The sequence below is a fragment of the Chrysochloris asiatica genome, unplaced genomic scaffold (assembly GCF_000296735.1).
Source record: "Chrysochloris asiatica unplaced genomic scaffold, ChrAsi1.0 scaffold00355, whole genome shotgun sequence".
In the NCBI taxonomy this organism is placed as follows: domain Eukaryota; kingdom Metazoa; phylum Chordata; class Mammalia; order Afrosoricida; family Chrysochloridae; genus Chrysochloris; species Chrysochloris asiatica.
The window spans coordinates 1,174,169-1,187,179 of NW_006408873.1; positions in this window are offsets into that span (position 1 = coordinate 1,174,169).

Genomic DNA, 13,011 nt, shown 5'->3' on the forward strand with positions numbered 1-13,011 from the left:
GGTGGGTTTGAACTGCTAACCTTTTGGTTCACAGTCCAGAGCCAGTAGCTGCTTTTACCTCATCAAAATCCATTGTCCTCAAGTTGATTCCTCTTCACAGTAACCATATAGGATAGAGTAGAACTGCCCCACAGGGGTCCCAAGTTTGTAACTTTTCTGGAAGCAGACTGCCACATCTTTCTCCCATGAAGCAGCTGATGAGTTCAATCTATCCCACCTTTTGGTTAGTAGCCTAACTCTTCAAAAGAAAAGGGTAAAACACAATTAAATGTATACTTAAGATGTGTGTACATTATGTTTCAGTAATATATCCTGGTTTAGTGCTGTAAGATATGCACTGGACTGCTAACTATAAAATCAGAGGTTCAAACCTACCAGCCGCTCCTCAGAAACCCTATATAGGGTTGCTATGCATTGGAGCTGACTTGGTAGCACTTAACAACAACATATGTTATATGGCAGTGTATTTATTTTGATGAGGTACAGCTCTCACGGACTTCAGGTGTGGTGCTATAAGTTTAGCACTGGACTGCAAACCACAAGATCGGCAGTTCAGACTCACCAGTTAGCTACTCCTTGGAGACCCTATAAGGGTCACTATGGGTTGTAACGGACTCATTGGTACTTAACAACAACATAGCTTTCAAATTAGTACGAATAATCACTTTGAGCAGATACTTGTTTCAGCCAATCCAAGGAATTATACACATTATTTAATAATAATAATAATAGTTGACCAGAACTCGACCTGAGAAAGAAAAAGATGTTTGCAAACTGCAACAATCTGACGAACTAGACTTTTGCCTATGAATGCAGTGACTAAAAATTCCATCCCAAATGGAAGGATTCGTTATATCAAGGAACAACCTTGTTTCCTCAGTGTACTGGATTGAGGTTGTTCGTAAGTGCCATTGAGTTGATTCCGAGCCATAGCGACCCTGTGTAGGGTTTCTGAGGAATGACTGGTGGGCTCGAACTACCTGCCTTGTGGTTCAAATGACTGCAGTCCAGTGTATTAACCCATAGTGCTACTGAAAAATTTAGGCGGGGGGGCTACAAAGGCACAAAGTGGCTGGTTTACAAGCTTTCATGAGTGTGTTAAGTTGCAGAATGAGGGAGGTACAGTAGAATTCCCACTGAATAGTTTCCGTCTTTCCCAGATGAATTTGGTGAAAGGGGATGGGGGACAATGGTGATAGGATTTTATGACTCAATTGTGAATAATTAATTGTTAGGAGGATTAATGGTGGTTGTCACACATGTAATTGTAGAAAACGTGTAACTAAAAGGGGAAAATCTTTCATTTTAGCAACAGATGATCCTAGGGCCATCAAGAAGGAAGAGCATGAGTGGAGCGTGAGATCCCTACCTAGAAAAGCAGTGACAGAAAAGGAGGTGGATGAATGCCTGCGGGCAGGAGGTTGGCTGGCAGAATGTACCCTCTGAACATTTAAACAAATATATATATAAATATATTTGTTTTGTAAGTGTACATCAAATATTTTTGCCCTATTTATTTGTGGAAACATAAGATGTAAATGGAGAGCCACAGGGAGGAAGTGGGACAAATGTTGTTGCAGGGAGGGGATTGAAATCATTGAGGTGAAACAAGGTGCATGGTTTGCCAAATGTAGAGCTGAGGATCTTGTCTGTAAACCTTCACTCAATTCACAATAAAAAAGTTTTTCAAAAAAGAATAATAACTAGCATCTCTTAAAGCATCGACTCCACAGCACATAACAACAACAACAACAATATGTGCAAAGTGTGTACCAACTATGTCATTTAATCATTAAAAGACCTATGAATTGGGTATTATTATTTCCGATCATATGAGTTGGTTATCAATACTTTTATAAATGAGGAAACGAAGACACATAAAAGTTAGTTATTTATATGGAAAATTACTTAGCTGGAAAGTGGTTAGGGAGAATTAATTAGACCCCAGTCAGACTGCAGAGACTTACATTTCTTATTCTATGAAACTACCCTCAAAAATCACAGGATAGTTTGTATTTTCCTTATTTCACAGAGAGGTTAGGTAATCACACAATTGGTAAGTGGGAAAACCAGAATTCAAACCTAGGCCTGTCTCCAAAGACCCTGTTGAGTTTAATACAGGTGACATAATGCTTGTCTTCAGATCATGTTGTTCAGACATGGCTTTCTTTTTTCTTTTTCTTTTTTAATTTTCATTGTGAACTGAGTGAAGGTTTACAGAGCAGATAATCAGTTTTACATTCAACAAATCAGACACTTTGCTTCATTATCTGGTTGCAGTTCCTTCCAGGTACCATCAGTTAACAGTATTGACCTCTATTCATTAACTATTGCCTTCCTTCATGTCAGGCATGGCTTTCTCAACAGCCTTGGATATGAGGATAGAGTGGAGGAAAATGAGGGAGAGAAGAGAAACTAAAGAAGCAACTCCTGAACTTTGCAGGAGTTGCCATTGACCTCTTTAACACAGTCCCTCCGGAAGCTGGAATTTTCCTCTTAAAGTGACCTTCTTTAGTCCTAGTATGGTGCTGTGGGTTAAGGCACTGGACTGCAAGGTCACTTTGGACCACAAGGTCATCAGTTCAAGATCACCAGCCACTCCTTGGAAATCCTATGAAGGGTTGCTATGAATTGGACCCAACTGTCTGGCACTTAACAATTACAACATCCATTGGGATATTGTGGCATACATTTTCTCTAACTTGGACATGTATTTTCTAGGCTCCCCTCCCCTTCTTGGTGTGCCCCAATACACCCACCCACTATCCTTAAGGGGGAAAAAAAACAAAAAGCTAGAGAAATTTAGGAAGTATACTTCTCAAACATAAGAACCTCACATTTGAGATTGCAGCCAATTACATGAAACAAAATGTATATGAATTGTTGAATGGGAAACTGATTTGCTCTATAAACCTTCACCCAATTTACAATAAAAAGTTTACAAGACAAAACAAAAACCCCACACCAGCAGTCATTGTTGTTTTGCTCAGACTGGCCAAGGGTGGTCAACTTGTGCTTCTTGATGCCAACATAGAGTGTCAAGCCTATTTTAATGTTCTTATGTCTTTGCCATTCATACAGTAAAACTGTTTTAGACTCCACCTCAACCAATACAATAGCAAAATATGCTGACTTCAACAAAAATTTATTTTGGGCTATTTCAGTTGACTGCATGTTCTTTACTGTTGTTATTAGGAGCCATTGAGTTGGTGACCCTGTGCATAACAGAATGAAACACTGGCCAGTTCCACACCATTCTCACAATTGTCCTTATGTGTGAGCCCATTGCTGCTGCCATTGTGTCAGTCAGTCCTTCTCCTTGAGGGTCATCATTTTTTCTACTGATCTTCCACTTTACCAAGCATGACATCCTTCTCCAGGAATGGGTCTCTCCTGATAACATGTCCAAAGTACGAGAGACAAAGAATTGCCGTCTTTAATTCTAAGGAGCTCTTTAGCTGTACATTCTCCAAGACAGATTTGTTTGTTCCGGCAGTTCACGGTACTTTCAATATTTTTCTTCCACCAACATTGTTATTCAAATGCATTGATTCTTCTGTGGTCTTCCTAATTCATGGTCCAATTTTCATTTTAATCCTCAGGACATGCTTTTCAGATGCAGGTTTCCTAACAGTACTTTGAGATACAGTCCTCATATATTTGTTCTATAACATTTTCTAGAAGGTCTTTTGCAGCAGATTTGCCTATGCAATGAATGTGCCATTTGATTTCTTGACTGTGGCTTCCACGGCTTTGATTGTGGATACAAGCAAAATGAAGTCTTCGACAACTTCAGTCTTTTTCCTGGTTATCATGTTAGTTATTGATCTAATTGTGAGAAATTTTGTTTTGTGTACATTTAGATACAATCTATACTGAAGGTTGTAGTCTTTGATATGAATCAGTAAGTGTTTCAAGTCCTCTTTGCTTCCAGTAAGCAAGGCTGTATCATCTGCATATTGCAGGTTATTCATGCATCTATTTCCCTCCAGTCCTGATGTATTATATTCTTCATATAATCCAGCTTCTCTGATTATTTACTCAACATACAGATTTAATGAGAATTGCTCAGCATAAAGACAGGATACAACCATGACATACATCTTTACTGAGTTTAAGCCATTCAGTATCCTCTCGTTCTGTTCGAATGACTGCCTCTTCTATGTACAGGTTCCTCATGAGCATAATTAAGTGTTCTGGAATACTCATTCTTTGCAATGTTATCTATAGTTTGTCATGATCCACAGAGTCAAATGCCTTTGCATAGTTAATAAAACACAAGTAAACATCTTTATGGTGTTCTCTGCTTTCAGACAGATTCATCTGTTGTCAACAGTGATAGCCATCATTCCAGGTCCTCTTCTGAATCAGGCTTGAATTCCCTATCGATGTACTGTTGTAAACAATTTGAATCATCTTCAGGAAATTTACTTCATGTGATATTAGTGAGATTATTTTATGCTTTCCGCATTCTGGCACCTTTTTTTTTGGAATGAGAACAAATATTGATCTCTTCCAATTGGTTAGTCAGGTAGTTGTCTTCTGAATTTCCTGGCATAAATGAATGAATACCTTCAGAGTTACATCAGTCTGTTGAAACATTTCAATTTGTATTCTGTCAATTCCTGGAGCCTTGTTTTTTGCCAATGCTTTCTGTGCAGCTTGGACTTCTTCCTTCAATACCATCAGTTCTTGAACATTGAACAATTCATTTTGGTACAATGACTCTGTAATCTTCCCATCTTCTTTTGATGTTTCCAGTGTCATTCAATACTTTGTCTATAGAATACTTCAATACTTCAACCCATGGCTTGAATTTTTTCTTAAGTTCTTTCAGTTTGAGAACTGCTGAGCATGTTCTTCCTTTTGACTTTCTAACTTTAGGTCTTTGCAGATTTCATTATAATATATTTGACTTTGTCTTCTTGAGCTGCTCTTTGAAACTTTTTGTTAGGCTATTTTACTTAATCATTTCTTCTAGTGGATCCTTCTCTAAGTTCAATCATGTTTCAGAGTCTTTTCTGACACCCATTTGTTTTTGTTTTTCCCAATTTTTCCTATCTTTTTAGTAACCTTTTGCTTTCTTCAGGTGTGACATTCTTGATACAATTCCTCTAGTCTTTGGTCTTTAGCATGTAATGCATCAAATATGTTCTTGAAATGGCCTCTAAATTCAGATGAGATATACTTCAAGACATATTTTGGTTCTAATGGACTTGTTTTACTTTTCTTCAGCTTCAGTCTGCCCCTGACCTTGTTTTAGCTGATGATACTGAGCTTCTCCATCGACTCTCCACAGATGTACTCAATTTGATTCCTGTGAATTCCATTTGGTAAGGTCCATTTGTATAGTCACCATTAATGTTATTGAAAAAAGGTACTTAAAATGAATAAGTCATTGTTCTAATGTTCTATCACGTGCTCTTCAGCATCATTTCTATGACCAAGGTCATGTTTTCCAACTAGGGATTCTTCTTTTTTGCTTCCAACTTTGGCATTCCAATCTCCCGTAATTACCCATGCTTTTTTATTGCATGCTTGTTCAATTTCAGATGGATGAAGTTGGTATCATTCTTTAACTTTATCACTGGCTTTAGTGGTTGATGAGCAAATTTTAATCAAGTGGTATTAACTGGTCTTTCTTAAGGCATACAGGTATTATCCTATCACCGCTAGCATTTTGCTTCAAGATAGATCATCTGCCAGTTTGTTGTACTGGTGGCTTGTATATTGCTGGGATCCTGGAAGTTACGCTATCAGTATTTTAAATACCAGCAGGGTCTCCCATGGTACATAACATTTCAGCAGAACTTTCCGACTAAGACAAATTAGGAAGAAGGAGAGAGAGACCACTTTTGAATGGTTAGCCAATGAGAACCTTATTAATAACAGTAGAATGTTGTCTGATATAGTGCCAGAAGATGAGCCTCTCAGATTGGATGGTACTTAAAATGTGACTGGGGAAGAGTTGTCTCTTCAAAGTAGAGCTGATCTCAAGAAGTGGATGAAGTAAAGCTTTCGAGACCTTCACTTGCTGATGGAGCACAACTCAAAATGAGAAGAAACAGCTGCAAACAGCTATTAATATTTGGAACATGAAATATACAAAGTATGGATCTAGGCAAATTGGAAGTTGTCAAAAACTAAATGGGATTCATTAATTAATTAAACAAAGATTAATATCCTAGGCATTAGTGAGTTAAAAGGAGAGGTATTGGCCATTTTGAATTGGACAGTCATATGACTTGTTATGCAGGGAATGACAAACTGAAGAGGAATGACATCATTTCAGCATCAAAAAGAGTATTTCAAGATCTATCTTGAAGTACAGTGTTGTCTGTAATAGGATAATACCCATAAGCCTACAAGGAAGACCATGTTAGTTTCTTTACTAGAAACTAAAATTTATGATTGGGATCACCTCCCCTGTTGGTAAAAGATAAGCTTCAATTCTCCCCAGAATAACATGCAGGTTAATTACTGATGAACTTAGAATGGACAGAGAGCATTAACAACCAATGTGCTATCTTAGTACTCTTAGCATTTGGGAAGCGACATGCTAACTTGTATTTGAGACATTTTTAAAGAATTCTTTAACGAGTTGGATTTTAGAGACACAGGGCAAAACAGGTAGTGGAACAATTTCACAGAATTGTCAATCTTCTGCGGGAGTTAACCGACAAAAGTAATTTTTACCTGTAGGAATGTGTTCTCATTTCCATGTGGTTCACTCTTCATAAATGTTCCTGGTAATAATGTGTGTGTGTAAAGAAAGCTGGTATTTTAAGATCAGCATTGACCTTAACAATAAATGTTTAAACTTTAAAAAAAGACATTTTAATGAACCTTCTCATTAATGATTTTTGTTGAAGTACAAGATTAGAATAAATAGTCTGCCATAATCCATGTGTTTGAGTGTTTGTCTTCTTGTTATTTAAAACAGTGGGTTAGTGGGTGTGTCATGTTTTTCTTTGTGTCCAATTTCCTTTTCAGCTGCTACATAGTGACATATTTAGCACCTTCAGTGTGAAGAGAGTAGAAAAACAAAATACTCTTCTCTCTGGATTCTAGTATTGCTCAGCATGGCAGTTCCTGCTCACTCGAATTCAGACCTGCACTGATTCAAGGATTCCAAGCTTAAGCCTTCACTCACAAATGAAGACACTGGAGAGGAGGTAAAGACAAAAAATTATTTTTAGCAAAATAATTGGAATCTAAAAGTAAAGATGATGACAGTTTAGCTGAAAAATGATAGACTGCCTAGTGCATTTGAATATTATGAGTTATAATGTGAATGAATGCCCTTTAAAATACTGATTTCCATGGGTTAAACGATCATTTGCCCACCACAAGTCCTGCTGTATAGAGTTTCTGGTGTGGCATTGTGGGTTAATGCGCCAGACTGCAAAGCCGTTTGAACTGCAAGGTCAGTGGTTCAAGCTCCTTGGAAACCCTATGCAGGGTCACTATGGGTCGGAACCGACTCGACAGCACTTAACAACAACAGCAAAGTGATAGTTTCCATGGGTTAAACTATCATTTGCCCACCACAAGTCCTGCTCTATAGGGTTTCTGAGCCTGTAAATTTTTTTTAAAGCACACAGCCTCAAAAGATTTCCATGAAGCATCTATTTTAAAAGGCAAGGGGTTTTGGTTTGGTTTTTTCAAAAATTGTATTGTGGTGAAATATAGCAAAAAGTTTTAGTCTCTATGCATTTGCCTTTTTTGGATATTTTATATAAGGGACTTACATAAAATATTTTATATTTTATATAAAATATGTTTTATATATTTGGACTTTTGTATCTGTCATTTCACTCAGTATGATGTTTTCAAGGCTATTTCATGTTGTAGCCTTTATTTCTGAGACTATTTAAAACTGTTTGATTTGTATGCGGTGACAAGATCATTTATAAAACAATTCTCACCACTATGTGGTTTCTTGTATAGCAGGAAGCCCCAAGTCTTTCTCTGGGAAGAGGTATTTTCTTGACTTTCCATTGAGGGAGTTAATAGATAAGGGGGGGGGGGTCTCTCACACCCTCCAGGCCCTAAGCCAGTGGGTGTAACTATTGGAAATGGGGAAAGGCAGGATTCAGTTACCTGCTCAAGACAAGGACGTCCCAGATACACCTGTATACTCAACCTCCTCAGTCTCCTCTGGACCTGACCCATTTTCCAGATTGGGTCCTTTGACCCAGGACTGTGTGTAGACAAGTACAGTGGCTGGCAAGTTATAAGACAGTGAGTGACCCCAGTGGTAAGAACCCAGCTAAAGTCCAGTAGGCATCAAGAGCTGCATACAAGATTCAAACTGGACACTGTGAGTAAACACTAAGAATGGAGAAAGGAGGCCCTGAAATTCTGTCCCAAGGGCAACCAGGTGTAGGAGCTTCAGGCAGACTCAGGAATGCAGGCAGCTTCACCCTCATGCCTGGGACTGTTTTTATTGAGCCACCTGCTCACCTGCAGGTTTTCCCCTCACCTGCTCTTGCTCACAATAGGAGCTCAAAGAAAGTTTCCTTCCTTCCTACTTCCACCTGCAGTTGGTCAGCAAAGGACTTAGAGAATTAGAAACCTTTTGGAGGAAGAAATCACAGGCCAGCAGTGCATATATGCAGTTCCACTCAATTCGACTCCATTCAGGAGCCAGCTTCAGAGCTCTGTTTTTATTTCCTGCTGCAGAGTTGTAGGCACTTGGCTGATGCCCTGGAAATCCACCTCTCAGTCCTTCTCTCTCTTCTCCACAAAGCCTACTTTAAACCTTCTCCAATCTTAAAACTCAATAGGAAGAAGATCTACAACCCTATAGAAAAATGAGCAAGGACACGGATAGGCAGTTCACAGATAAAGAAACCAAATTGTCTCTTAAATACAGTCATGTGTGACTTAACTGCCACAATGTGTTCTAAGAAATAGGATATTATGTGATTTGGACGTTGTGCACACACCATATTATACATAGGGAGTCCCTGAATTACAAATGAGTTCTGTTCTTAAATCTGTCTTTAAATTAAATTTGTATGTTAAGCCAGAACAGTTAGGTCCAGTTCCTATCTAACGTCAGTTAGTCAAATGTTTGCCTTAGTATATAGTACATAGTGTACCTTTTTATGCATAGAAAGCATTCAAGAAACAATAAAATACAATACAATAAGATACAGTAAAGTATCTTTAATATAATAATGTTGTGGTTAAGTGCCATGGAGTCAGTTACGACTCATAGCAACCCTGAGCAGAAAGCCTCATCTTTCTCCCGCAGAGCAGCTGGTGAGCTCAAACTGCCAATCTTGTGGTTTTCAGCCCAGTGCTTATCCTATAGAACCACTGCACTCCCTACCTTCAGAATACACTAATAATAATAGTAATATTTTGAAGTGCATCGCTAAGTAGTGCCCATTTGTTACTATGAATAATCGTATGCACCGCAAATTTTTAATGTAACAGCCTTTATGGGAGTTGGGACCATAGACAAAAGTATGTTCAGACATGGCATGAATGATTATCATGCATTGTTATTCTTGTTAGGGGCCATCAAGTCGGTACCGACTCATAGAGACCCGACGCACAACAGAAAGAAACACTGCCTGATCCTGGGCCAACCTCACAATTGTAACCACACTTGAGCCCATTGTTGCTGCTACTTTGCCAATCCAGCTCGCTGGGGGTCTTCCTTTTTTTCTCTGACCCTCCATCTTACCAAACATGATATCTTTCTCCAGTAACTGGTGCCTCCTGATAATATGTCTGAAGTATGAGAGACAAAGTTTGGCCATCCTGGCCTCCAAGGAGCACTCTGGCTATACTTCTCCCAACACAGATCTGTTGGTTCTTTTGGCAGCCCATATTCTCCTCCAACACCATAACTCAAATGAGTCAATTTTTCTACAGTCTTCCTGATTCACTGTCTAGCTTTCACATGCATATGAGGTTATTGAAAATACCATGGCTTGGGTCAGGCGCACCTTAGTCCTCAAGCTGACATCTTTGCTCTTCAACACTTTAAAAAGGTCTTGTGCAGCTGATTTGCCTAATGCAATACATTGTTTGATTTCTTGACTGCTGCTTCTGTGAGTGTTGATGGTTGACTAAGAAGGATGAAGTCCTTGACAACTTCAATCTTTTCTCCATTGATAAGAATGTTGTTTATTGGTCCAGTGGTGAGGATTTTTGTTTTCTTGACATTGAGATGCAGTCCATACCGAAGCCTGTGATCTTTGATCTTCATCAGTAAATATTTTTAAGTCTTCTTCACTTTCAGCAAGCAAGGTTGTTATTATGAACAATCGTATGCACCGCAAATTTTTAATGTAATAGCCTTTATGGGAGTTGTGATGTCTGCATATCACAGGTTGTTAATGAGTCTTCCTCCAATCCTGATGCCACGTTTTTCTTCCCTAACAACTAAAAAAATTCAAAGTAAAACAAATGCCAATTTTCACCTATCAAATTAGCTAAAATAAAAATATTTGCTAATACATTGCATTATCTGTAACTGGAAGAAGGGAAGTATAAATCGATAGATATCAATATACAAGTGTAAATTTTATAAATTGATCAACCTCCTTAGAGGACAATTTTACAAAGTTTTCCTATATATACATTCTGTCATGTGAGCAAATGTGTATGTACAAGGATGCACATTGCAGCATCAGTAGGAACTAGTTAAAGAAGGTGTGGCTCTTAATAAACCAAACAACACCAAGTCCAGTGCCATCGAGTCAGTTCTGACTCATAGTGACCATACAGAGGGTGTCCAAAGCTGTAAATCTTTACAGGAGCAGAAAGCTTCAACTTTCTCCCACAGAGCAGCTGGTGGGTTTGAACTGACAACATTGAAGTTAACAGTCTAGTGCTTATCCTACAGTGCCACCTGGACTCTTTGTGGCTCATAATAATATAGGATTATTTGTGCTAATGTGGAACCAACTTCAAGAAATAATGTGAAGTATGATTTAGAACAGTGCATAAAATAGCTCTGAAACAGGCCACTGTGGCAGTTTCCAGAGATAGAGAATAGAGGGCTGGCAGGCTGGGGTGAAACACAAATGTACAGTTCACGGGATACAATTTGGGATTTAAAAAACACATGTGTATTTCTTTTTCAATTAAAAAAGTACTAGCTATTAAAAAAGAAAGAAAAATTTCTATTATCATCTACTGCTGACCTTTCATTCTTCAAATTTGCCCATCATTCTTTTTTATTATTATTATTACAATCGTCTCCATGCACCATCAGTTAACAATATTTGCCTCTATCCCCTCTTTTCTTTAATTTTTTTTTTTTTTTGATGTACACAAAAACATGCAGGAATACATAATTGGTTAAACAACCAAAGGACACATTTTGCAAGCCAGTCTCCTGGCCACTAACACACAGCCTTTCTCTTTCCATGAGCCTAGAATCCTCAGCTGCTCTAGCTATCCATGTCCTCATCTCTGCCTTCATCTCTGGAGTCCCTGCTTCTCTGGTTCTCCCATGTTCTGCTCATGCTCTTCCCTCTTGGTGGTCCTAGGGTCCTCTGTTCCTGGAATGTATGATTAGTTAATTGTACTTCCCCCTTTTTGTTACGCAACTTCCACCTTTACAGAATGACAGTCACAATTAGTCATGATAACAATTACTCACTATTGAATCAAAAGAATCCTATCCCCATCTACTTTCACCTACCCTCAGGATAAATTCCAAATTTCTTAACAAGGTTACAGGGCACTGTAGTGACCTGTGCTGAACTTTCCATTTTTAATACCCCACATTCCTGCTTATTTCTGATTCTTTGAATATGTTGCTCCCTCTATCTGGATGCCTCTTTTCTTCTTCTCTTTTCTTGGATAACTTCCTTCTATTCATCCCTTCAGATCTCACCCTAAGTCTCTCTTCTTCCAGGAGCTCAGGCTTGATTCCCACCACCCCAGGTTAGGTGTTTTTCCAATAGCCCAGCAGAGCAACCTGTACTTCCCTTATTGTTGTTGGTAAGTACCACGGAGTCGGTTCCGACTCATAGTGACCCTGCACAGGGTTTCTGAGGCTGTAAATCTTTGAAGGAGCAGAACACCTCATCTTTCTCCCACGGAACCGCTGGTAGTTTCGAACTGCTGACCTTGAGGTTGGCAGCCTGACTCGTAACCACTACGCTACCAGTACTTCCCTTAAAGCAGCTGTTATTGCACTGTAGTGTAACTGATTCTTTACTTCTGTCTCCTCCACAAGATTGAAATTTAAGAGGGAGCTTATGTCTGCCTTGAACACCAGTGTCCCCTGCCACAGTCTCACAATCATTGCATGAATTAATGAATGCAGACCAACCACCACTCCACAATGTATTTTAACAAAGAAACATAAATGGAGTCTTGCTGCCTTTGTGGAATCATGGGTAGGTGAGGTGGGGTAGAGTTTAGTCAGAGGCACTCCACAGAATTCTAATTCTAATTCTAATAATTTGTTAGAACTGTCCCTCTGGTGATATCGTTTAGAATTTAAGAAATTTTGCAGTCATATATGCCTTTCTTTATCTTCCTTTTTAAAACTCTGTTTGTGTACATGTGTGTGTGTGAGAGAGAGAGAGAGAGAGAGAAAGAGGAGGGCTTTATCAAATAGTTTAGTAGTTTGAACTAGAAGCTGTGTGAAGATTGTTCTTTAGCAAATTTTAAAAAAATGATCTTGAGGCAAGAATATGAAAACTAGGTATTTTAAAATGTGTTTTTGTAGTAGCTATAGACAAGCACCAAGGAGCTCTGGTAGCGTAGTTGTTACAAATTGGGCTGCGAACCGCAAGGTCAGCACTTCGAAACTATAAGCTTTTCCATGGGAGAAAGATGAGGCTTTCTGCTCCCGTAAATATTTACAGCCTTGGAAACCCTGTACAGGGTTGCTGTGAGTTGGAATCGACTCCACGGCACATAACCACCACCATCCTACACAAGCACCAGGAGTCCTGTTGTAGCACTGTGGGTTAATGTGCTGGACTACAAAATTGGTTTGAACTGCAAGGTTGATGGTTCAAGCTCACC